This window comes from Triturus cristatus, chromosome 2_2 (assembly GCF_964204655.1).
Source record: "Triturus cristatus chromosome 2_2, aTriCri1.1, whole genome shotgun sequence".
In the NCBI taxonomy this organism is placed as follows: Eukaryota; Metazoa; Chordata; class Amphibia; order Caudata; family Salamandridae; genus Triturus; species Triturus cristatus.
In genome coordinates, this window is record NC_140582.1 from 1,084,893,658 (window position 1) to 1,084,920,128 (window position 26,471).

Sequence of the window (26,471 nt, forward strand, 5' to 3'; positions counted from 1 at the left end):
TGACAACGGGGATGATAACTGCCGTACTGCAACAGAGTATTTCTGGCAGTGGGTTTGGTGAATAGTGAGACATATAATTAATTCTGATTGTGTTTAATCCAGACATCCAGGAACTCCAGTTTGCAATTACTGGAGTGGGCCGTAAATTTCAGGTTAGTACCCGCAGCATTGATCCATAAGATAAATTCATTCAGTAAGGCATGATCCCCCTCCCAGATGAAAAAAATGTCATCAATGAATTGGGCCCAAGCTCGAACATTCTCATGGAAGGGGGCCATCTCATTATAGATATTCATTTGCTCAAAGTACCCCATATATAGACAGTCTATACTTGGGGCACAAGAGGCCCCCATGCTTACTCCCTGAACTTGTTGGAAGTAGCAGTTGTTAAACACAAAGTAGTTCTCGCTAAGGACCACGTTGAGGCATTCAATAATAATTGGGGCATTGGTGATCCCAGGTTCAGAGGACAAAACCTCTTGGAGCACCATCAGAGCTCCTTCCTGTGGAATATTCGTATACAAGGACTCTAGGTCCAACGTCACCAAGAGTTCCCTGTCAGCGTGGTATTGAAGGTGTGGCCCTGGCTGGGGCGAGACACCGAAACGCGCGCTGGCGTTTAATTTGTGTCGGGTAGCTGGATTGTAACTACCCCTACCCCCTGGATGATATATGAAACCTTGTCATTCGATCATCATGTGGCAGTCTAATCACCTTGATGTACTTGTTGATGTTTATTGTTTTAGAATGTGAATGCCTGTGTTGATCTAAGTGTATGTTAGTATGATTGACTATTTTGAATGAGGTGTGCGGGACATTGTACATGTAATGCATTATTATTGAATGTAATCTTGGTATATATTTATTCTTTATTTGTTTGATTAACTGATTTTGATTATATGAAAATAAAAATGAAAAACAACTTTGATAAAAGCATTTGATTACTGGACCATTTCTGCAACTGTCAGTGCCGGTTTTGTTGTGCTAATAACGGGACCCTTTTCGAGGGCCCTACAGAATTATTAAGGCAGGTAACCTTTCTATAGACTGGCTTTCTTTATTCCCCCTGCATTACCTGCCTATTATTCGCCGTCAGGGGTCCCCCCTCTAAGTGGTTGTTACGTCACAGCCTTGGTGCTGTGGGGGTTCGTTGTCCTCCTTGTGGAATAGTGTGCACCTCACTATATCTTTTGTTCACTTGATTTTGTGGATTTTGATTGTTCATCACGTGGTGGTTCACCTGCTTATTTAGTTCTTATCTTGTTATATATTCTCTCTTGCTTTTCATTTTCCTTGATCTGCTATTTTTTATTTAGGATATTTTTGTTGTTGTTAGTATTACGGTCACTTTATCCATAGTGTCCTAGTCTGCGTGATTAATCCTACCCTTGTATGTTGATCAGTTTGATCTTTTTGGTTGCTTGGCCTGCTTTATCCCCTCAGGATGGAAAGCATTAAAACCTTTGGATTCTCGGACGAGGATTTTGCAAAAATGATTGGTTTGACAGCAGGTAGTGACAAACAATTCACCCTCTCTAAAGACCTGGAAGGTGAATGGACGAAACTGTTAAACCTTAGGAAGAAATCGAAACGGATTGATTGATTGATTGATTGATTGATTGATTGAATTCCATGCACATTTTATGCTGGAATATTTGAAGGCTGGAACAATCCCCATTGGGTTAAGGGTCCGGAATATACCCGGACTCTTCGTAGAAATTTGACAATTCCTGGAGAAATGGGCCTTAATATCCAATAGGTGCTCCAGGGATTGGATGATGTTGATCATTGAGACCGCAAGAGAAGTCATAGCTATTCTGAATAAGGAAATAGAAGAACTTGAGGAGAAGTTGAAAAAAGATAACTCATTTGAAATGGGTAAGAAAAAGTTAGAAGAAATCTGTCAAGAACTAGATTCTTTCTCTGACTACCTCCTCAAGAGAAAAACAGAGAAGCTCAAGAAGGATATTAGGCTATTTACAGAAGAATGTGCGTACCCATACCTGATAACCACCTTCTATACTTCCTCTGAAAACAATGGCACCCATAGTGGTGCCCCTAGATGGGGAAATAGACGGGTAACGACTTTCTCAGACACTACGGAGTCTGAAGAAGAGGGTTCTAGCAACTATGACCCTAACTACAATCCAAATTACCAGACAAGACAGGAACCCTTTGAAAGATCTGTAATGCCTAATCGTTGTTTAGGCAATCGCAGGGGGAACTTTCGCCCCAGAACCCGGACCCCCCAACAGACGAATTTCCATCAGGGTCAGGGGCAGCCACAGATGTATATCCAGACGCGGCACCATCAATATTGGAAAACATAAGAAATATCCCTGTGTTTAACCTGTCTACTTCGAATATTGATCCAGAAGCTGTGACTCTTTTATCCAGGGACCTTTCCTTTGTTCCTACCATCAATTTCAACAAATTTGAATTTATGAAAGACCTTCATTTATTCTTTCGGAAGATCAGATTAAAGAAATATTTTCTCACTAGACCTTCCCCTGAAACCATTGAGAATATCTCTGGACTGAGATCTCCGTCTGATTTTACCCCCACCCTGGATACAGTTGGACCAGAGGTGGGTATTTTTAAGAAGGCTGTGACCACCAAAATAGAAAAAATCATTAAATACGAACCTAAACCCCCATGTAACCTTTCCAAATTGGAAAACACTACTCTGATGTCCCTGAAAGGAAACAAATTACTTACGATCAAGCCCTGTGACAAGGGAGGGGGTATTGTAATTCTTGACACCCCCTCATACATTGAGAAAATGAATATGCTTCTTTCATCCACCAGAAACTACAAATGTATTGTCAGAAATCCTGAACCTGGCCTGAAACAGCAGATTCTGACTATGGTGGAGACTGCAGTAGACTTGGGACATATATGTCCTAAGGAAGCTGAATTCTTGACCCCTAGGCACACCCGTATGCCCATCATCTACGGGGTGCCTAAGACACATAAAAATGTGTGCGACCCTCCTCTCAGGCCCATTGTATCCACCATTGGATCTGCCACGGAGCTTCTCTCTCAACACGTGGATCGATTTTTAAAACCGTTGGTCAACAAACTTGGGGGCATATCAACAACAACCGGCGATAATTATCGCTAAGCGCACTTAGCGCTAGGATAATTATCGCCGGCTAGCGTGGATTTTTGTCGCTGAGATAGCGTGCTATTAGCAACGCTTATCTCAATATCGATAAAAATCCTCACGCTAAGTGGCTAACGTGAGATTATCGCTGGAAACCCAGCGATAATCTCACGTTAGATTGTTGATAGGGACAGACAAACTTAGCCATGATATCCTCCTTCCATAGGATATCATGGCTAAGTCAGAAAAATACCAGACGTAAAAAAGCAGCGTTAACCGAGGTTAGCGCTGCTTTTTTTGTCTCTAACAGGGTTAGCGATATTCTTGATAATAGGAGAAATGTCGCTTAGCGACATTTCTCCTATTATTTTACTCTGGAACGCCTCCATTGCATCTCATTAGAGATGCAAGGGGAAGCGTAGAGTAAAAGGGTGCTAACATGCCAATTTGCATGTTAGCACCCTGTTGTTGATAGGGTGCTAGTTTTATCTCTGCTTTTTTGGCTTTTAAAGCCAAAAAAGCAGAGATAAAGCCCTTGTTGATATGCCCCTAGAATCCTTTGTTAAAGACACTGGCCTTTTCATTTCTAAAATTGAGGGAACTCAATACCATGCTGACAGGGAACTCTTGGTGACGTTGGACCTAGAGTCCTTGTATACGAATATTCCACAGGAAGGAGCTCTGATGGTGCTCCAAGAGGTTTTGTCCTCTGAACCTGGGATCACCAATGCCCCAATTATTATTGAATGCCTCAACGTGGTCCTTAGCGAGAACTACTTTGTGTTTAACAACTGCTACTTCCAACAAGTTCAGGGAGTAAGCATGGGGGCCTCTTGTGCCCCAAGTATAGACTGTCTATATATGGGGTACTTTGAGCAAATGAATATCTATAATGAGATGGCCCCCTTCCATGAGAATGTTCGAGCTTGGGCCCTATTCATTGACGACATTTTTTTCATCTGGGAGGGGGATCATGCCTTACTGAATGAATTTATCTTATGGATCAATGCTGCGGATACTAACCTGAAATTTACGACCCACTCCAGTAATTGCAAACTGGAGTTCCTGGATGTCTGGATTGAACACAACCAGAATGAATTATATGTCTCACTATTCACCAAAGCCACTGCCAGAAATACTCTGTTGCAGTACGGCAGTTATCATCCCCGTTGTCAAAGGGACAGCATCCCTTTAAGCCAGTTTCTTCGTATTCGAAGGAACTGTACTGACATCAAAGACTTTCTGGAACAAGCTGACATCCTTAAAGAAAAATTATCCAACCGTTGTTATCCCCGCAAACTGATCAACGAGTCCTTTAAAAGGGCTAGATATTTTAATCGAGATGCTATGTTCCGAACCAATGAGACGAGACCCATGGATAAACTTGATTGTGTTACCAAACACTCGAGCATCAATCATAAATTGAGACAAACTATCAATTCCTGTTGGCACTTGTTAAACATGGGCAATGATGATAACAAACTTCCGAAACTCCTCTTTGCATTTAAGAGAAATACAAATCTCAAAAACCACCTAGTAAGAGGGAGGGTCCAGGAGCGTTCTCTTCCGTGTCAAAAATCTATCTGTGGCCTTGGACCTATCAAAGGAAATCATCGCTGCGGCACCTGCCAAGCTTGCCCGAATGTCATCGTGGGCGATACCATCAACACCACTGAACATACTGTTTCACTTCAGGGAATGACAAATTGCCGCACCTCCATCATTATTTATATTATCACTTGTCCCTGTGATCTTATTTATGTTGGAGAAACTGGACGTGAGTGCAGGACCAGGATTGGGGAACACAAGTCGAATATTCGAATCAAAAAACTCTCGGCCCCCCTTGTCTGTCATTGGCTTAATCAGAAGCACTCTAAAGCGGACCTCAAGTGGTCAATCCTGGAAAAAATCTGTATGACCCCAGGAAAAGACCCCACAATGATCCGCAAAAAAAGAGAGGTATTTTGGATTTACCTCCTCAATTCCGTTAATAAAGGCCTGAATGAGTATTGTCCCTGGGAGAATGCCATAATATTATCTTTAGCTCTTGAATCGTTCCCCCGTGGGCCTTGATGACATCCAGAGTGGATCTTGAGACCGTTTTTGTTCTGTGCGTTTTTTTTGTATCTTCTTTGTTTCTATCTTGGAACTTGATTTTTTTCAAATTTTTTTTCATTTGCTACCTTACCATTTTATTGTTTTGGTGACGCAGGCCTCTTTTGCAGTATGCGATTAAAAGCATTTAGCGGCCTTGGATTGTAACGCTCACTCTGCGCGTTTAATAATCTTTTTTCCTTCATCTGAGGTATTGGCCTCCTTGTGTGATCTGCTTCGCCTGGTTTTAAGATGGCCGCTGCCTTAAGCGGGGAGTTGAATTCATCTTAGTCTGTTCTCTATTTTGCCATTCTACATGTCTAAGCTCTTGATTGGTTCTCACGGGCGCCGGGAATCTCTGAAATTGACCTGCCCCTCTCTGACGTATTCTAGCCCAGGGATCACCGCTACGCTACATTCCGGAATTTTTTTTTGTGGAGGGAGCAGCCCTCTTTCTATCCTGGTAGGTAGTTTCTTGGGAACCTTAATTTCCCCCTGACTCCCTTGACCTGCGTGTGGCCGCTTATGTGTTGTTTACCTTCCCGAGTCAGGTGGATGTTGCATATCACCCTGCTAGCCCGGTAACCCTTTGAAACTTTGCCCCGTATCCCTATAAACTTCCGCTTTGCTTTTATCCCCTGGCGTTTCCCACGTTAAACCGACCTTGATTTCATTAAGCAGTGTTGTCGGTTGTCGCTGCTCTCGCCCGTAGGTGTCCCTCCCCCCCCCGTTCCTTCTTATTGAGCCCGCCACCCGCGAAGAGTTGTTTAGTTAACCCCCCTTGGAACTCCTAATATTTATAACTTGAGGGGGTTTCTACATGTATTTGAATGAGTATTCAGCATGCTCCTAGAAAATACGTACTACATCGAGTACAAAAGATCATCTTCATTCCTTATTCTTAGGATGCCTTGATTACTTCGCTACTTTCTATCTCTCTTCTTTCTTTGTGTTACATAGAAATATCTGAATCCTTTGAAGATATCGGCCTATCCTAAGCCTTCTGCTACAGCCCCTCGATAGATATCGATGCGTGGCTCTCCTGGGAGCTCTCCACGGGTTATCGCTGGAATGGAAGCCTGATTGTGATTTATCTGGATGACCTTTGGTGGGTATTGTGTTTTGACTTTGTACTATCATTTTGTCTGTCCACTCTATGTTCCCTGAAGGCGTCTGTTTTTTACCTCCTCATACCTGTAATGCCATCTCTCGATCCCTACCCCAGATTCCCTGCCGGAGTGGAGCTAGTCATCTCATATCCTGCTTGTACCTGTGGGAACCGTATCCGTCTTTTCCGCTCAGGTAGCCTGTCACAGAGTTGTGTGAGAGCCTTTTCCCTTCACCACTGCCTGTTGGGCTTGTGACTTTCACTCTACTGATATACTGCACAGGCTCTTTTCTATTCCTTATTAGGTTGTATGGAAATCGGGTATTGCCTATCTTGAATAAAAACTTTGATTTGTTTCTTTGGGTTGTTTATGTGTCACATTGTCTCTTTTTTTAAGCTTTCGGTGCACCCTATTCCGTTCATTTCAGTATTGGTGGCTGCGTTAATTTAAATTAATTTAAAACATGAACTATTATGTTCTTCCGGGGCTGAGTTTTGCTTCTAGAAAATTCTAGCTTTAATAATTATTGATGCCGTAATAGTTTGTTATAATGTTTACTGATAATGTATTTCTCGTTGATTTTAGGTGTGTTTGTTTGTCCCACACCACTTGTCCATCCTCGCCCTGAAGAAGATGTGGCCCCGGCTGGGGCGAGACACAGAAACGCGTGTTGGCGTTTAACTTGTTTCGGGTAGCTGGATTGTAACTACCCCTACCCCCTGGATGATATATGAAACCTTGTCATTCGATCATCATGCGGCAGTCTTATTATCTTGATGTACTTGTTGATGTTAATTGTTTTAGAATGTGAATGCTTGTGTTGATCTGAGTGTATGGTAGTATGACTGACTATTTTGATTGAGGTGTGTGGGACATTGTAAATGTAATGCATTATTATCGAATGTAATCTTGGTATATATTTATTCTTTATTTGTTTGATTAACTGATTTTGATTATATGAAAATAAAAATGAAAAACAAATTTGATAAAAGCATTTGATTACTGGATCATTTCTGCAACTGTCAGTGCCGGTTTTGTTGTGCTAATAACGGGACCCTTTTCGAGGACCCTACAGAATTATGAAGGCAGGTAACCTCTCTATAGACTGGTTTTCCTTATTCCCCCTGCATTACCTGCCTATTATTCGCCGTCAGGCGTCCCCCTTCTAAGTGGTCATGGTGGAGATGAGGCCACTATTGTCCCTCCCTTCACCCCACCCGTCATCCGTACCTAGCTGGGGGTGGGGGGCGCCGTAGGGAACTCTGTCCCTCTCCTCTTAAGATGGCGTCTCTCTCCTGCTTTTATGCAGCCCATTATGCTGCTGGGGCATCTCTTCAGTGGGTGTGGGTTGCAGCACGAGTTTCCATTTCAATCTCTGGCCCTTAGGTCTGTCAAGTGAATCCGCGATGCCAATCCCTAAGCCCCCACTGTCTTAGGCTGCTCTGCCTCTGGCTGTACTCTGGATGGCTCGTCTCTCCTCTGCGGCTGCCAAGCACTTCTCTTGCATGCAGCCCCCATGAGTGCACTAGTGTTCACTGGAGGACTTGGTCACAAGGCAGCTCACTGCGTTACACCTGGGCCTCAGTCGCTTGGAGCAGCGCATTGTGTGCGGGCCCTAGCCTCTGCTGCTGGTGCCATTCCTTCATTATGGCCCCACTGCTGCAGGTGTAGCAGATGTTGTGTCACTCTTCAATGCTCCTGGGGGGCTGCACTTCTAGCAGCTATGGCCTGTTTGTGGCCTTGCTACATGCAGCCGTTGCCACCTTGCCAAAGGCGGACCCAGCCTCTTTGCGATGCCCGTTCTCAGTTAGTCAGGCCACCTTCCCTTCAGGCTCAGCGGTCTCCCCTGTGAGGCCTCTTTGTTTCAGCCTCCCCTCCCGGGCCAAGGTGCCGCAGTGAATGCTCTGTGCGCAGTCGGTCAGACGGAGGAGCAGGACAGTGTGTCCGCAATCTTGGCCACGGCTCTGTATTTAACTTTTATAGTTTTCTAGTGCATGACTAGGTCCTCAATAGGTATGAAAGTGCTTCATAGGCGTGAAGATAAATATCAAGAAACACATTTTGAAACACTATTATCACAAGCCATATTTTGCTTCATTGAGGTCCTTAAGCTGAAAACTATGTCTATTCATAAAGGTAAATTTACATGTGACTACATCTACACGTGTACATTTACTCTTGCACTTTGGAGTAGATTTACAACGTTGTAATATTCACCATTAAGAATGTAAACTTAATCCAATGTTTAGACTTACATGTCTGAACTCTCCCGAACCTAGGGGTGCTGCTAAATTTATGAGGGTAAAGTTATTACCTGCAACGTTTTGCATGTAGGTGGAGCTCTCTGCTTCTTTGGTCGAAATCTCCACCACCATCTTGGAGATCTCTGTTATTGTGTTGGAAATCAACCTGTGGGAAAGAATTGGGAGAATGATTAAAGTTTATTAATTTATAAAAATATAAGTGTAAAATAAAGTTAAATATTTATTAGTGCCCTCAAAGTAAAAAAACTAAAAGTTAGAGCGCATTATACCTTCAAAATAAAGGTTTATTAAACATCTTAAATATATAATTTATTTTATGTACCTTCATTTTTAAACAAAAAAATTAAAACAGTCTACCTAGCAATTTTATCATTAATTACATTTCAATAAATGTAATTAAAAGTTGTGCTTAATTAATGTAAATTACATTTGAAATGTTAATAAAATCAAAAAATATAACATATTATTTATTAAGTTAACTAATAATATTTAAACTAATGAAATATTGAATTATTAATTTTGCATAGTTCTTTATTTACACAGAAATATATATAAAGAAATAATTTAATGGTTGAAATAATTAATTATCTGGATATTATTTTCTTGGGGTTTTATATTAGGTTCTTGTCTTCCTTATGGTCTATTGGACTGTGTTGCAGTACCTGTGAGTGTCCTGGTGTGGTGCTAGACTTATTTTAAGACTAGTCTGGAGTACATTAACTACTCTAAAAGTCACCCTTCGGTCAGAAGTAACTTTTGAAATGTAGTTTGTAAATAGCAATGTTCTTAGTCTTTGGTGGGTGAGTGTTTGAATTAGCCCGCCCCTCCCTAAATTCCTTCTTACCTCTCCCTAAACCCCTCATTACCATCTTGCTAAACCCCTCCCATTTGGTAGTAGATATTGCCCATTTACCCACCACTCCCCTTCATCCCACCCACAATAACTACTAAGTAGTAAACTCACATGTGCCAAGACATCCACGAAGAAAATAAAGAAGAGGTGGAGTTGGAGATTTTTAGCCGCAGGTTTGTGAATCGCAGTATTAAGTAAGAAGTACGACTAGAGTACTACTTTGCTTACTACAAAATGCAGTTTATGATTTAGCCCCTGTGACTTTTTGGGCAACTTTATTCTTCATCATTACCGCCCAAATGCTGCATAAGTGCTGGTACTAAAGAGCAAAACCTTTTTGCAAATTAGGTCTGCAGCGAATTAAATAAGGAAATCTACTCTTTGGAAAAAATATTAAGAAATTACACTTGCTCGAAACTAAAATACTGGTATTTCGCCCTGTGCCTTTGGACGCACAGTTTATTCCCTCCAATAAAGCAATTGATGACTTAATTACCCACAAATCTAAGTTTTCTAGAATGTTGCACTGAGAAAAGAAAATGTGAAGTATTTGTGATGTTGATAGTGAACTTCATGACGTGTATGGAAGTTAAGACCTCACCGCCCCAGTTCACCCACCCTACGGTGAATATATTAATTACTATAGTGTTCTGATGAGAATATAGGTTCTGAAGATATAATTATGTTGTGATAATATGCTGCTCATTAACAGTGCATCTGTCTATGGGCAGTCTACAAGATACTAATATAATGCATCATTCAGACATTGGCTTTCATGTGTTATCTTGGAAGGTTAATAATAGATGCCCCCATTAAGTTTTGTTGCTGAACTTCAAGAGGTGGTCCTACACTCCTCGTTTCCCTGTCTTCACTCCTCACCCCTTTCCCCACCTTCTTTGCATCTTTTGGTATCACCTCATGTATAGAGTGGGGGCAGTTTCTAGTTACAAGTGAGTGGCAATCAGGAGCGGCTGGCATTGCTCGGGGATAGGGGGGCGGGGGCAAGGGTTGCGTGGGGTGCACGCGGGGTGGGGGGAAGCGGGGTTTAGACATTTTAAAAAACTTACATCGAGGCCTGGTCCCGCGTATTTGGTGCACCTGATCTCCTGAGTCCGCTTTCAGGAACAGGAAGCAGGCAGCCGGGCTCCCACCCGTCAGCCAATCACATCGCTCCAATGGAGCAATGTGATTGGTGTGAGCACAGTAACACGGCACTCAGCCAGGGGCTGTAGGGGTAGGCATGTTCTCCATGCAGGCTGTAATTGAGCCTGCATGGAGAACAGGGAAGATTGGAAACCACTCCACCCCTGCCCTACTCCGTGAGCAGAGCATCCCCGCCCACCCTCCCGCTCGCAAAGGAAACAAAACATGATAATAACTCAAAGTGCTTATCATATTATGTTTCCTCTTTTCGCACTTCTTGAAAGCAGTGGGGAGACGCTCCTCTGCTAAAGCGGAGGATACGCCACTGGTGATAATACCTATCTATAATACGGGTACGTCCTTCAGAGCATATGGGAGTTGTACTCAGGGCCTTGCTAATGACTATCAACGTCATAACCTGGCACTCCTGTATTTATTTAGGGCATAGTGAACAAGCAAAACTCCTTATACTTTCAAAAGTGAATATGCAGATCTCCATGTTGAAACCACGCCCGCTCTGCGATACAGCTAGCGCAAAACATGCCATTGCATTTGCACTATTGCCCTGTGTTCATTTACTTTATGCTGACAGAGAAAATATTATACCCGGAGAAGCTGCTTCTTTTAAACCCTATGCCAATTTGGGGTACTCCCTTCTCATTCCGAACCCTAGGAAAAAAAACTACTTCTGCCGTTGACAGGAACAAATCTCAGGTTTGTGAATGCTCAGGAACTGGACTGTTTGTAGGTTTCCCAAACCTTCCACCGCATCCCCCCCATGGAATGATGACTCCCCGAACCTTGTGGTAATACTTATACATGTGCAACATTATGAAGTAATATGAGGAGTATGTAAATCGGTTTGCAAGTACAAATTCACATTTTGTAAATTCCCTGCACAAACAATTGATTTATTTGAGAATGTAAGATGAACGTACACACACACACTAAGGGCCACATGTATGAAATAGGCATTTCACGATTTCCAAAGAGCGATTTTTACCAAATGGCTATTTGGTAATCGCAAAATACTATGGGGCAGATTTATGAAGCCCTTGCGCCTCATTTACGCCGCCGTTGCGTCACTTTTGTGACGCAGCAGCGGCGTAAATCCTGCGCCATGGTGCGGGGTATTTATAACGTGACGCATCTGGGAGATGCGTCACGTTGTAAAGCCCTGCGCCACATGTAGGCGTTCCAGGGCAGGTGGGGGCGTTCCGGCGCAGGAACGCCTCCTAAAAGTGGCTGAGTGAAATCTACAAGATTTCACTCAGTCACTTTTGAGCTCATGCTGCGTCAAAACCCTGCGCCTGCTTGAAGCAGGCGTAAGGATTGACGCAGCATTGTGCAGATAGGGCACCCTCGAGCCTTGCTGGAGCTGCGTCGCGCTTTCGACGCAACTCCAGCAATGTGCCACTTTTCGGCACAGATGCGTGACGCATCTGTGCCGTTTTTGCCCCATGGTGCGCCGCATTATAAATGCGGCGCATCCATGATGGCGGAGCTGGGGCGCAAAATAACTGGCGCATCCCTGCTGATATGCAGGGATGCGTCAGTTATTATAAATATGCCCCTATGTATGTAGGAATTGCCAAAGATTTCACAATTCCTTAATATTGTCTCTTAGCGATTCGGTAAATAGCGAATCGCTATTAGGTGCGAATGGTTTTGCATCAGTTAATTTCTGATTACGTACTTGGTAATCGCAAACTAGCTAATGAAAAGCCAAGGTTGTCCGGGGGCCTAAGGTCCCCCTGAAGCTCCCCCAAAAAAGAAAAGGTACACATGTAAAGCACACACATGCCCTAGGGGCATGTGTGTGCATGCTACCTGGCACAGTGAAAAATGACATTTTGTGCTTTTTTCAAAGTTTGCACATGGTTACCATCAACTTGATGTTGATGGTAATAGCGTTTTCTAAATGCACAGTTCCCATTTAGGAAAAGCTTTTTACATGTGCATTAGGGATTCTCAAATTGCGATTCCCTGTTTGCATTCACAATTTAGTTAATCGCTTAAAATTGTGATTACCTAAATTGTGAATCCCAAAGCCTTTCATACCTTTAGAAAGGCCATTTTGCAATCGCAAACGGGTAAATATAGCGATTCGCACCATTTGTGAATGCAAAATACTACGATGCATGTGGGCGCTAGTTTTGTGAAGTGGGATCATGAAGTTCTCTAAGTCTGAAAATACTGAGACCAATTCACAAAATCATTTTAAAAAGTCAGGAATCTTCTCTTTGTAGACTTATGTTTATGACTAGAGTAGATTTACAATTATTTAAGGATCCACAAAATTGCCCAGCAGTGGTGATGGAAATTTGAGTAGCTGTTAGATTTTATTAGTACTCCTGCTCACTAACATTGCACCTGAGGAATGTCCACAATTTAGACAAACCGCAGCAGTAAGTTCAGCAGGAATGTGCTTTGCCATGTTTAACTCTTTTCGTTTTGGCTCTATTGGAAAACGTCAACTCTCCTGAAATATAAGGGTGTTCAGTGAAATTTTGCAGCCGATTTGCACACATTAGCCACACTTCTAAGTTGATTCACGTGCACATTTGCCAGGGGGGGAATTTCAGAGCTATGTGCCAACCCTCACAGTTATGATTTTCTTGGAACCTCCCTTCCCTCTTGGAGCTCCCTATCCCTAAGATTAGCACTGCTGAAGTGTCACAACCCTAGTGCAATACTGCGCATGTTATGGTTCTCTGGAGCCGGATCCGGAAATGATATGTGCACATCTCTCAAATTACACTTGTTTGGGGGGTGTCGCCCTCCATGGGCCCAACGTCACCCTTCAAACTTCTAAAAAGCATCCATAGGCATCGATGGAATCGCCCGCCCTAAAAACAGTGCGCATACTTCGAAACAGAGCTTTAAGTGGGATGAAAAAACAGCGGGGAGTCTCTCAAAGGGGCGTGGCCGATGTAATTAATGGCATGGCTTAGAAAACCGTAAATTAAAAATCTGTGCTTGGTATAGTGTTCCACCAGACTGGTGTTTTGCCGCTTCTGTCACTGCATCTAGATATATAATACAACTTGTAAAATTACACCTACAACAAGCCAGGACTGATAAGCAACAACTGTGGCTTTGTTGTAAATAATATTGAAAGGGGCATATTATCAACAACAATATCGACACTTTTGCAGCACTTTTTGCCGAAAAAGCGGCGATATTTTAATCGCCCTATTAACAAGCCTGCGCTAACAGGCGTTAGCGCAGGATTACAGGCGTTAGCTGTCGTTTCGCTTCCACTTTGCATGTCAGCGATATATATCGCTAATGACATGCAAAGTAGGCGTTCCTGACTAACACGTCATGGAAACACTCGCAGACACAACTTCGCTCTATTATCAACGAGGCCCCAAAACCGCGAAACGATTAAAAATGCCGCGCTAACCGCGGTTATCGTCTGTAATTAACATCTGCAAAAATCCTGACTTGCCTATCTGTATCATGGGAGGTGGATTGTACGGCTAAGTCCACATCTTCCTATCAATAAGGATTCCCCTATCGCTGCAGGTTTATTGCTGGATTCCCAGCGATAATCCCGCATGCCGCGATATTTCGGTTTTTAAATCCAGCGATAGCCGGCGTTGGCCAAAATCGCGCAAAGCGGTAAATGCGATATTTATCGTGTTTCCTTGATAATATGCCCCAAAATGCCTTTGTTCTTGCTGGAGATGATGTGGCGTAAAGGCCAGAACTGTCGCCTTTGGAGCTGGAGAAGGAGGTTCGAGTTTCGGCTTCAGACTAAACATCCTGTGATTCTGGGCAAATCACAATCTCCTGAATATGTCCTTGTGTGTTATCACTGGTGTTCGTGTAAAGTGCTCCAGTACCTTCGGGCCGAGTTCACGCTCTATAAAAAAACAAAAAGAAAGTTGCATCAAAAGCAGTTAACTGCTGCAGTGATAAGATCTTCTTTTCCACCGAGGGCACAAATGCACAGCCCGGTACCTGTCCGGCAGGACCGGACTCAAAGCCCTGCATCGGCGGGACCCGACTCAAAGCCGTGCATCGGCAGGACCCGACTCAAAGCCCTGCATCGGCAGGACCCGACTCAAAGCCGTGCATCGGCGGCACCCGACTCAAAGCCCTGCATCGGCAGGACCCAACTCAAAGCCGTGAATCGGCGGCACCCGACTCAAAGCCCTGCATCGGCATGACCCGAAGGAGAGAGGAGGGGCACTTTTGCTGGGTGGTACTGAGGGAATCCTAGGAGGAGTGGGTGGCACCAAAAAAGGTGTGTAGAAAGTTATGGCTCTGGGGCAGTGCCCTCATACCACTTTTAATGAGGGTCAACTGTTTGGCTTTGAGTACTAACACTCAAAGGGGCATATCAACAACAACCGGCGATAATTATCTCTAAGCGCATTTAGCGCTAGGATAATTATCGCCGGCTAGCGTGAAGTTTTATCGCTGAGATAGCGTGCTATTAGCAACGCTTATCTCATTAGCGATAAAAATCCTCATGCTAACAGGCTAACGTGAGATTATCGCTGGAAAGCCAGCGATAATCTCACGTTACCTTGTTGATAGGGACAGGCAAACTTAGCCATGATATCCTCCTTCCATAGGATATCATGGCTAAGTCAGAAAAATACCAGACGTAAAAAAGCAGCGTTAACCGCGGTTAGCGCTGCTTTTTTTGTCTCTAACAGGGTTAGCGACATTCTTGATAATAGGAGAAATGTCGCTTAGCGACATTTCTCCTATTATTTTACTCTGGAACGCCCCCTTTGCATCTCATTAGAGATGCAAGGGGAAGCGTAGAGTAAAAGGGTGCGAACATGCAAATTTGCATGTTAGCACCCTTTTGTTGATAGGGCGCTAGTTTTATCTCTCCTTTTTTGGCTTTTAAAGCCAAAAAAGCAGAGATAAAGCCCTTGTTGATATGCCCCATGATGTGCGAGTTTTGCTGTCAAGAAAGTTGCATTTGAAGGGTTTGTCTTTTAACAACTTGAGCTAAATAATATCCTTTTATACGTTGTTGTGCACCTTAAAACCAGGGACGGCTGCTTCACATTAATGGTTACACACTGCCCTCTGCTGGTTAAAAATATATACATTTTTCATTTAACTGACAAAGGCGCTTGTTAATTTTCAAGTCCAGTGGAATTCATCCCAGTATGTCAAGTTTATGGACAAACATGGTGACATGGTTTATTTTTCTGGAGTGCAACATTTAATTTCTCAGGTACATAAAAACTAGCAGTAAAAATAACACATTTTCTTTTTTTATCGCACATGTGGTTTGCATGTCTGAAATGTTGTTATATATAGAGGCCTCATATTTATCCAACTTCCCGCAACGAGTACACTTGCACAATGTTTGCTAATAGTATTCAGCCGAGGTTATGTGGTAGTTTATAGCTTCAACATTTCATTCACCAGCCCATTGAATACAGCTGTTTATACTACCATTACATTGGTAGATTGTTATAATTCTTATTTATAGCACTCAGGAACGGCAAAGTGCAGTATGAAACTATAGTTAAAAACAGTTTGGCACTAACTGCGTAAAGTGGGCGCGCGGTGCGCGAAGTGCACCGTGCGCGCACGGAACGAACTGCGTTAAGTGGGCGCGCATGCCACGAATGGCGTAAAGTAACTTAGCATTTAAAAAACCGTACAAATTCACTGAAAAAACCATAGGTTTCACACACGTTATAGTTAGGAATTAGCATTTAAAAAACCTTGCAAATTCACTGAAAAAAGCATAGGTTTCACACATGTTATAGTTAGCGGAAATTTTACTGATAAAAAACCAATGAAATTCCCCCGTTATAGTTAGTGCAGGCAACTATAACTCACGCGACCGCAATCTTCTGCTGATGACATATGTGTCTTTATGAAAAAAAAATATTTGTAATATATGTATAGCTAAAAATTTATGGAAGAAGACATGGGCAAATAAGTGTCTAAATACAGTATTAGCATCAGCAGAGGATTGCGGTCGCGTGAGTTATAGTTGCCTGCACTAACTATAACGGGGGAATTTCATTGGTTTTTTTATCAGTAAAATTTCCGCTAACTATAACATGTGTGAAACCTATGGTTTTTTCAGTGAATATATATATATATATATTACCTACTGGCGGTCGTATAGTTAGGACCCCTTTTCCATAGGAAATCCGCAACATTCTATTTTGAATAACTTTGGCGCCGGTCGATGAATCCTCGCGAATTTCTCAAAATAGGTGGGGCGCTACGCTCCGCTCCTACCCTGAAAGTCTCGGGGGGATCCGTCAAGCGAGGGCTGAGATAAAAGGGGGGTCCCAAAACGCGTTTTTCCCATGCATTTTTCTATAGGACCTTTAGAACGAGCTACAGCCCGAACGGCTGAACAGAATTACTCGAAATTTGGCAGAGAGGTAGTCCCTAGGTCAAGGAAGTGCCTTTTGTAGGTTTGGTGTAAATCTGTTCAGTAGATTCTGAGAAAATAGCCTTTAAATCAATATATATATCTGAGCCCGCTTACGGTACGCTTACGGTACGCTTACCGTAAGCGTACGGTGGCGTGCGCGAGCGCGATTCTGATTGGCTCTTAGATCTTAGTAAACATTCGAATCGGCCGAAACCAGGAAGCGGCGGCCGCCATTTTGTGTATTTCACTCAGAAAAAAAAGAGTGAAAACAAGAAAAGGGGGCAATGAGGAGAGTTACAGACCCCCTTACATTTGTGAGGGGGTCAAAGAAGGACTGTAAAGTACAAAGAAAACATTTATTGATTTTAAAAAAAATCACGGGGTACGCGTACGGTAAGCGTACGGTAGAAAAAAAAAAAAAAAAAAAATGAAAATCAGATTTAAGTGTTTAGATATTAGGGGGCTCTAAAAAGAGCCGTTGTGTTTATGAAATGATTTTTTAGTGGTACCTACAAGTAAGTACCGATGCAGAGTCTAAGGTTCAAGAGGAAGACTCTGTTCCCTTCATCATTGAAGTGCACACCATCTCCTCTATAAATGTCTTGCATGTCATAACGCAAGTTGTTGTGGTAAATGGCACCCATACCATAGTCACGGAGGAAAGCAGAAACAGATTTGTTGACGTGCTTTCTTGCTTTGTCATCGCACCGCGTGCCCACCGTGCGTGCACGGCACTAACTGCGTAAAGTGGGCGCGCGGTGCGCGAAGCGCACCGCGTGCTCAGTGTGCGCGCACGGTGCGCGAAGCGCACCGTGCGCGCACGGAACGAACTGCGTTAAGTGGGCGCGCACGCCACGAATGGCGTAAAGTAACTTAGCATTTAAAAAAACGTACAAATTCACTGAAAAAACCATAGGTTTCACACACGTTATAGTTAGGAATTAGCATTTAAAAAACCTTGCAAATTCACTGAAAAAACCATAGGTTTCACACATGTTATAGTTAGCGGAAATTTTACTGATAAAAAACCAATGAAATTCCCCCGTTATAGTTAGTGCAGGCAACTATAACTCACGCGACCGCAATCTTCTGCTGATGACATATGTGTCTTTATGAAAAAAAAATATTTGTAATGTATGTATAGCTAAAAATGTATGGAAGAAAACATGGGCAAATAAGTGTCTAAATACAGTATTAGCATCAGCAGAGGATTGCGGTCGCGTGAGTTATAGTTGCCTGCACTAACTATAATGGGGGAATTTCATTGGTTTTTTATCAGTAAAATTTCCGCTAACTATAACATGTGTGAAACCTATGGTTTTTTCAGTGAATATATATATATATATATATATATATATATATATATATATATATTCAGTGAAAAAACCATGTCATGAGTGATGTCACTGACCATGTCATGAGTGATGTAATATGTGACGTCATCAGCAGTGGATTGCGGGTGCGCGAGTTATAGTTAGCTTAACTAACTATAACGGGGGAATTTCAATGGTTTTTTACGAGTGAAATGTCCAGCTAACTATAACGTGTGTGAAACCTATGGTTTTTTCACTGAATTTGCAAGGTTTTTTAAATGCTAATTCCTAACTATAACGTGTGTGAAACCCATGGTTTTTTCACTGAATTTGCAAGGTTTTTTAAATGCTAATTCCTAACTATAACGTGTGTGAAACCCATGGTTTTTTCAGTGAATTTGTACGGTTTTTTAAATGCTAATTCTTACCTATAATGTGTGTGAAACCCATGGTTTTTTCAGTGATTTTGTATGGTTTTTTAAATACAAATTCTTATATTAAACGTGTGACTTTTTTTTTTAATTTGCAAGGTTTTTTACATTTTTTTTTTTTACTTTATATTCTCTTTAAACACTTTGCTTAAATTTTAAAAACTCTGCAATATTTTATTTTTTCTCATTTTTTTTTACCAAACAGGTAAGATATATTAGTATAACATAGTGATTCTTTTTTTCCATTTTTTTTTTGTTTTTTTTATTTTTTAACGTGCGCGTACGGTAAGCTTACAGTAAGCGTACGGTTTGCGTAATGTACGTAATATTTCTACTCTTTTTGCGTATGGTTACGCAATTTACGTAGCCGTGCGTACTGCGTACGCGGCGCGTAAGCGCATACGCTACACGCGCACGTTACGCGGAAGTGTTGGGGCGTGCCTGTTATGCGCATGCGCGCGTGTCTTTTATACGCGCATGCGTACTTTAACCGTAAGCGCTCCGTAAGCGCTCCGTAAGCGTAACGTACGCGCACGGTGGGTCATGTGATCAAGAAACAAAACTTTTGATTGGTTTAAAGTAGTTTCAGTTCTAGAACTCTCCTACACCACACCCATTCCCCTCATTTCTGCTTGTGATCCCTTAGGAGAAGGAGCTGAGTTGTCTTTGGGATACGATGGCAGACCAGCACTCCTCTTCTGAGAGTGAGGCTAGCAGCACCACCATCAGGCAGAGAAGGAGGAAACAGAAGAGCTCTTTTATATGGGAGTATTTTACTTTTCCTGAGGGCGAGAAAAAAGTAAATGCTGCTTTAGTGACTTGCAAGCTGTGCCAGCGTGTACTTTCTAGAGGTAATCCTAACAAGAAGTATTCCTTTGGGAATCACACTATGTTAAGACACCTTGAGGATGTACACCCTGGGACACATGCTCGACATACTAGAGGAAACCCTTCAGTAAGTCGAGCAAGCACATCCACAGCAGCTCAGCCGAGTCCATCTTCGGCAGCTCAGCTGAGCCCTTCATCTGTGGGGGCAGATTCACATTTTTCTGGTCCTCTGGAAACTAACCATCGATTTTCGAGGGTTACAATGCGGTGCTCAAATTGCCATGGTCTAATTGTTCGTGGGGAGACCAGTGTTCCCCTAATTAACAACAGAATAGACCAGCACATTTGTCCTACCAGCTAATATTCCCATTCTTCCTTTCTTCTGTCCCTGCATGAACACAACGGCTCTTTTAAGAGCCAACCTTACCTCTCAACTTTTTAAAATTTTTTCTTTAAAACTTTTTTTTTTTTACCGTACGCGTACGGTAAGCGTATTTTTTTTTTTTTTAAAAAAAACACTAAAAAACAATTACCACATTACAAGGTCCTTGAGGGATTAATAATGAAATACTGAAAATCAGTTTGAGGAGAAGCGGAAAAGAGGGACCATCTAATTTCTGACTTACCTGACCCACCCAAAAATGTAATTATCAATTTAAATTTAATTGAAATTGCTTGTAAAAATGGTTTTATTTTTCGAAAATTTTCTTTCTCAATCTGAAAAAAAAGAAAAAAGTATTAATATTTAATAAAACATTTTATAATACAGTACACGTATTTACATATTTTCAAAAAACAATTTTTTGCCATTTTTTTGCTGTTTTCAGAATATATTGCATTTCACTATAAATCGTGAAAGCAATTGCATTCATCACTTAACAGCGGGCAAAAAAAAAATAACAATCTCAAAGATTGTTTTAAAAAAGCCCAGAATCTCTTCTCACTTAAACATAACATTATAGAAATGCAAAATATTCAAAAAAAATATCATCTAATAACAATAACTATTTCTAAAAAATACCGTCTGACTTTTTTGTTTCAGAAGCATAATCACAAAAATAATATATCTTAAATAACTCCACAATACATCTGGTTACCTTTCCTTTAGGCCAAATGGTAATTTTAAAATTCTTTTTTGATTAAATTTCCAATGGTAATCCAATAAAATTCCAAAATTTAAATTGTACAGATGTTACCGATTCTCTCTAAAATTTTGGTTTCCGAAAGATTAATTAGGAATTAAATAAGTCCACAATACAATTGGTTACCTTTCCTTTTGGCCAAATGGTAATTTTAAAAATCTTTTTTGATTAAATTTCCAATGGTAATCCAATAAAATTCCAAAATTTAAATTGTACAGATGTTACCGATTCTCTCTAAAATTTTGGTTTCCGAAAGATTAATTAGGAATTAAATAAGTCCACAATACAATTGGTTACCTTTCCTTTAGGCCAAATGGTAATTTGAAAAATCTTTTTATTTGAAAATTCCAATGGTAATCCAATAAAATGGTAAAATTGTTTTGTACAGATGTTGCCAATTCTCTCTAAAATTTAGGTTTCAGGAAGATTAGATAGGAATTTGCTAAATCAAAAGGCAAACGTTGCTTAAAAACCAATTGACAATCATTACACATTGTCCAGCCTTTTTTTACATTTTAGATAAACTGTGTAATGACCAGAAGTTACAGTAGGTCCATCATGGAAAATTATTGCAACTGTTACAAAAGTTTTTCCTGAAATTGATAATTGCTGTCCTGTAAACTTCTTTATTAAAGTATCCAATTTTGAACCATCAGCTCTACATCGTTGCATCATTAAAATTACATACTCTCCGTATTCCTTTAAAATTAACGTTGAAAACATGTCAGATTTAAACTCACCGCATTCCATGGTATGATTAGCATCTTTAACTTATTTAGCAAAAGTGACTGTTTTACTCTCTGGCAATGTTAAATAAATAAACCTTTCAGAATCAACATTAGAGCCACATGTATTGAAACAGTTTTCACAACTATGTTCCCATTTATAAGAGACACCAAACATATTTTCAATTTGTACCCCTTCTTCTTCCAGTACCTGAAGAAAATACATCAAGAATTCCTGTGCGTCTTGCTGTACATTTTGAGAAAACTGTGTACATCCTGAACATACATCTAAAAGTTTTCTAATTTCAGTAGCACTTTCTATTTTAGTTTTATCATTACTCAGCTTTTCAAAAAGGAGACTCAACTCAGAACAGAATCTTTTTCTCTGATTTACTATTATCTGCTCTTGCAAACTTTCAAGATAAAATACAACATTCAGCACTACATTAGCGTAGCAGTTGACACCAGAGCTATTTTCAAAATGACAACCAACAACCTCTTCAACATTTTCCTTTTTCTTTTTGCTTGCAATTACATCACTCCTCTTTTTTTTCTCTTCTCTACATCCTCATTACAGACATTCTCAATTCTCCTTTTCCGAGAAACAACACGTTTTTCCAACACAGGATACTGACCTAAATGAGGAGCATAGGTTCTTCTTAATCTATTATACCCCTTTACACAATTTGCATCAGCACTAACTTTTGAGTCATCAAAGTCTATCATAAATAAACCAGATAATGTTTTCACTCGTGACAAAGCAACATAAGCCATACCTTCTTTGAACACAGTTGAACCAATGTTCACAAAAGCACAATCTACAGTCAATCCTTGAGACTTGTGAATAGTTACAGCATATGCTAGAGAAAACGGAAACTGTTTCCTACGTACATATAAGTCTTTCACAAGCATGAAACGAACTGTACAACGACAAATGTCTATAACTTCTTCTATTTGATCAAATTTTATTTTTAAACATTCAATTCCATCTTTTTTCTGGTAATTAATAAAACCCACAACTCTTCCCATAGCTCCATTCACTAAACCTTTTTCAACATCCAAATTTCTCCTTAAAAATACTCTACAGTTCATGCAAACATATAGATTTTTTTCTAATCCAGCAGTTTTGGAAATGTTCTTCTCTAGTGAATCCAATTTATTTTTCAGTTTGCCTGTTAATGTAATAGTAATTCTTTCATGCTGAATTTTGTCCACTGCTTCCAATTTCCTAATCTCTTCCTTTTCCAATTTCAAAAGTTCCTCATTGAATATTGAGCATTCACGTAGAGTTGGCATTAAGCAGTTGACACTTTTCTTTTCTGCAATGTTCTTGTATATTTTCTCTGCAACTATTTCTTCCTTTGGGAATAAATTATGTAGCAACCGACTCTGTAATGCTTTCGTGCCAGCTTCAGTGAGTAGTCCAATTCTGATATCTTTCAGAATACTTCCATATTCTTCATCGTTTGCTTGCCTCATATTAGTAGTAAGTTCCTTGTACTCAAAGAAGGACCAAATATTTGCATTACCAATGCTTCCCAATGACTTCTTTGTGTCTTCATGTGTCACAGTATTAAACACTGGTTGTCCTTTAACTGGAGTAAGCTGTAGAAGATCCCCAAAAACGATAACATGTTTTCCACCAAAGAACACGTCATAGTCTGTCCTTAGAATTTGCTGCATTCTTAAATGCACAAAGGCAAGCATTAAGTTTGATACCATGCTCACCTCATCAATAATGAGAACGTGCATCTTCTTCAATACTCTTGAAACTTCCAAGCATGCTTCTCCAGTTAGCTTGTGGTATTGTATTTTGTTCTCATGCTCCACTGGTAACATTAGCAAACGATGTAAGGTGATTCCTTTTATGTTATATGCTGCTAACCCAGTTGGAGCAGTAACCACACAAGACAAAGTTGAATCCGTTTTTTGCTGTAGGTAGCTTCTGATGACTTTTATTAAGAAACTTTTTCCAATTCCAGCTTGTCCGCTTACATACATCCTGATTGGTTGAAATGATGTGCATGAGCACTCTTTTTTTTCATGTAGTAATCCGTGATCAATTTTGTTTCTGATCTCTTCATAAATTTGTTGCTACTCTTCATTCAGTTGTCTTTCCAAATTTGGTAAGTCTATTAATTCTTCTTGAGCTTGATTCATAGCCGTTTCCACTTCAGTCATAGCTATTGCAGCTTCATTTTCAACGATTGGTTGTCCTAGGGGATCTTGACTGAGTGTTCCTGAACTTTGGCTGTCTTGAGAACTGTCTCTAGCTACTTCAGCTGCAATTGTAGTTTCCTGTTCAATTTCTTCATTTAACATTTGCACATAATTTGTGAAAGTACTGAATTCCATGCTGTCTTTGCAAGCATTAAAGGAATCTTCATAGGTTTGAAATTCTCCCAGTAGTTCGTCCTCTGAACGCCATGGTTTAAACAGCTGTAAAAAAAACAAGTAGTAAAATTCCTTTTTGTCAGTAGTTTCGCAACTGAGCTTCCTGTGATTAATCAAACTTCCTTTTGTTTGCTTCACCAAACATCCTTCCTCACCAATGACTTTATATTTTCCATTGTTGATGTCTTCTGTGGCTTTCCGTGAATAAATGTAGTTCTGCAGCACTTCATAGAGACACATGTTCTCTAGATGAAGACTTCTCTTTGGGTAATATGTGTCCAACATGTTTGATTTCAAAATATCTGTACTTTCTGGGTCATTCTCGGCCAAATATTCAATTTCTCCAACAGATTTCAGTACCCGATTTCTCATTGCTGCAAGGCCTAAACTTGCCCAAATTATTCTTCTTGATTTCGAGTAGAGACTTGCAGAAGATAACCTATCTGAACATTCGTAGGATCCAATTTCTCGATGCGATAACATCTTTAAACTGAAACTGTATAGCTTCTTACTGACAGTCTTCTCGTGAGAAATCTCTTCCCACATTTCTTTCAATTCAGTTTTTTCTGATTTAGTAATGTAAGACGTTACATATCGAGCAACAGCAATGGAATTGTCAGCTACATACTGTATATCCATGTTAGCATTCCACATGGATAAAATGACTGGGTTGTAGTCATTTATATTTTTTGATTCTTCTTTTCTTTTTAGGTTGTAGGTATTCTTAGGTGATTTTCTTGTAATAGTATGTCTCACAGCTGACATAAAACTGTTTACTCTTCCTTTTGAAAGAACAGGTCTAGGAAATCCAAATCGACATTTAGTGTAGAATTTATCTTTGCTCTTGTATTTCCGTCGACAGTATTTTCCACACCGATGACTTTGGAAACGTAAAACTTGCTCCTTTAACTTTTTCTCTTCTGTGCTTTTTGGTATAGCACATGTTGCATATTCTTCAATGAAAGATAACACTGCTTCATCAGTATCTGTTCCAAACTTTGGGGCATCCTTGATCCACAACAGCATATGAATATGAGGAGCACCTCTTGCCTAGTACTCTTTTCTCTCAAAGAAATCCACAACTTCTCCAAGAGGTGGATTTTTTTTATTGCAGATGAAGCACATCATGGCCTCAAATCTATGATTGAAATATCTGCAAACATTAACCGGATCCAATGAGCACAGTTCTCCTGCTGTCTTGTATTCGATGTTTTTAATGTTTGAATTTGCCTCTCGTAGAAAATCCAGTAAATCATCCCAAGCGTACTCGGCACAGCTTAGGGTAAGGAACCATGTTGGAGTTCCTAAATTCCGTAACATGCATTTTAATTCACCATGGCATCGGTACCAATATTCATTTGTCCCACGCTGACAAGCCATCAGATTGATCAGTTGTGTTTCCAAATGATCATCTCGGTGCTGCACTTTCTCCATAAAATCCTTAGCAGACACATTTTGTAAATGTACTCCACTTTTTAAAATGTGATTTACTGCATAAGATAATGCAGACAAGTCGCTTTCAAATAAAAGATGGAACAAATAAGGAATACTTTGTCGAAATCTTGGATCTTCTGCATATAGTCTTGTAGTCCGATACTCAGAAGCTGGAATCTGTTCTGGACGTTCATCGTATCGTCCTCCTTTTCCTGTAGGAAACAGCTGGGGAAAACATCGAGCTTCCAAGCTCTCCTCCCATACACTCACGGGAGTTCCTTTTGCTTTCTTCATCTGAAACAGATCAATAGTGTCTCCCATAACTTCTTTTGAATGAAGAGGATGTATGCTAAAATGTTCAAAAATTTCTTCTTCCTTTGACTTGTCCACTTTTTCAATTTGTCCAGTTGGTGTTTCTGTGTCTTCTTGTAAATCTTCTTCTTCTTCTTCTATATAAATTGATTCATACCATTTGTTATTCCTTTTCAAATACAAATTTGCTCTTTGTACTTTCCGTACATCTACCAGCTCCTGCCAAATCTTCTTATTCTTTGTAGATACACCATTAACCAGAATAACTAATGGTTCAGTTTCCAAAGTATCTGCATCAATAGTTTCCATGTTTTTTTTCAAATCCAAGGGCAAATACACCACTCTACCTTTTAAACCTCTCAGTAAATCTGAAGGAGGTAATTTACCAGTTTTGGGCTCCATACGTACTATGGTCTGGAACGGATTAACACATTGAATGAGTATAGACTCATATGTATTTAATTCAGAAAGTTCGGCAGGAATAGCATCCAATTCTAAATTATTATGTACAGCTCTGGTCGGCATTCTATTTTCTTCTAACTTATTATAACAGTATTTACAAATACGCTGATCTTCACCCAATTCAAAAAAAATTTCAAGAAATATATATGTGGCAAAATCCTTCCACTTATAATTATCTTCATTTTCACTTTTTCTGTAGAGATCAACATTCCGGGTTTGTTTTTTTATAATGAGTTCTGCGGCAACAAATACAAGTAATATTTGGTCTTTCATTAGAGATTATTGCAAATTTTGTCATGTGATCATTAAATTTCTTACTTACAGAGGGTTCTACATTCTCTTCCACTTCTTCCTCAATAACTGTGTCATTACCTGCACTGTCTTGTTCTGGACCAAAGTAACTAAACTGAATTTCATCAGTAACCTTCTCTACATCTGATACTGATCCACGGAACAGAGCCCTATTCAATTCATCTAACTTT

General features: G+C 40.5%; 1 long non-coding RNA gene across 2 annotated transcripts in view; it reads left to right on the plus strand.

The window, feature by feature from the left end:
* The window catches only part of LOC146863179 (uncharacterized), a 496,608-nt gene that overhangs the window by 315,703 nt on the left and 154,434 nt on the right, over positions 1–26,471 (plus strand). Inside the window, exon 3 of one of the 2 annotated variants that reach the window (XR_014978224.1) lies at positions 6,895–7,162. The exons of the other annotated variant lie outside the window; for it this stretch is intronic. This is a non-coding gene — a long non-coding RNA (uncharacterized LOC146863179). Of the gene's footprint in view, positions 1–6,894; positions 7,163–26,471 lie in introns of those variants that run through there. 2 annotated transcript variants of the gene reach the window in all.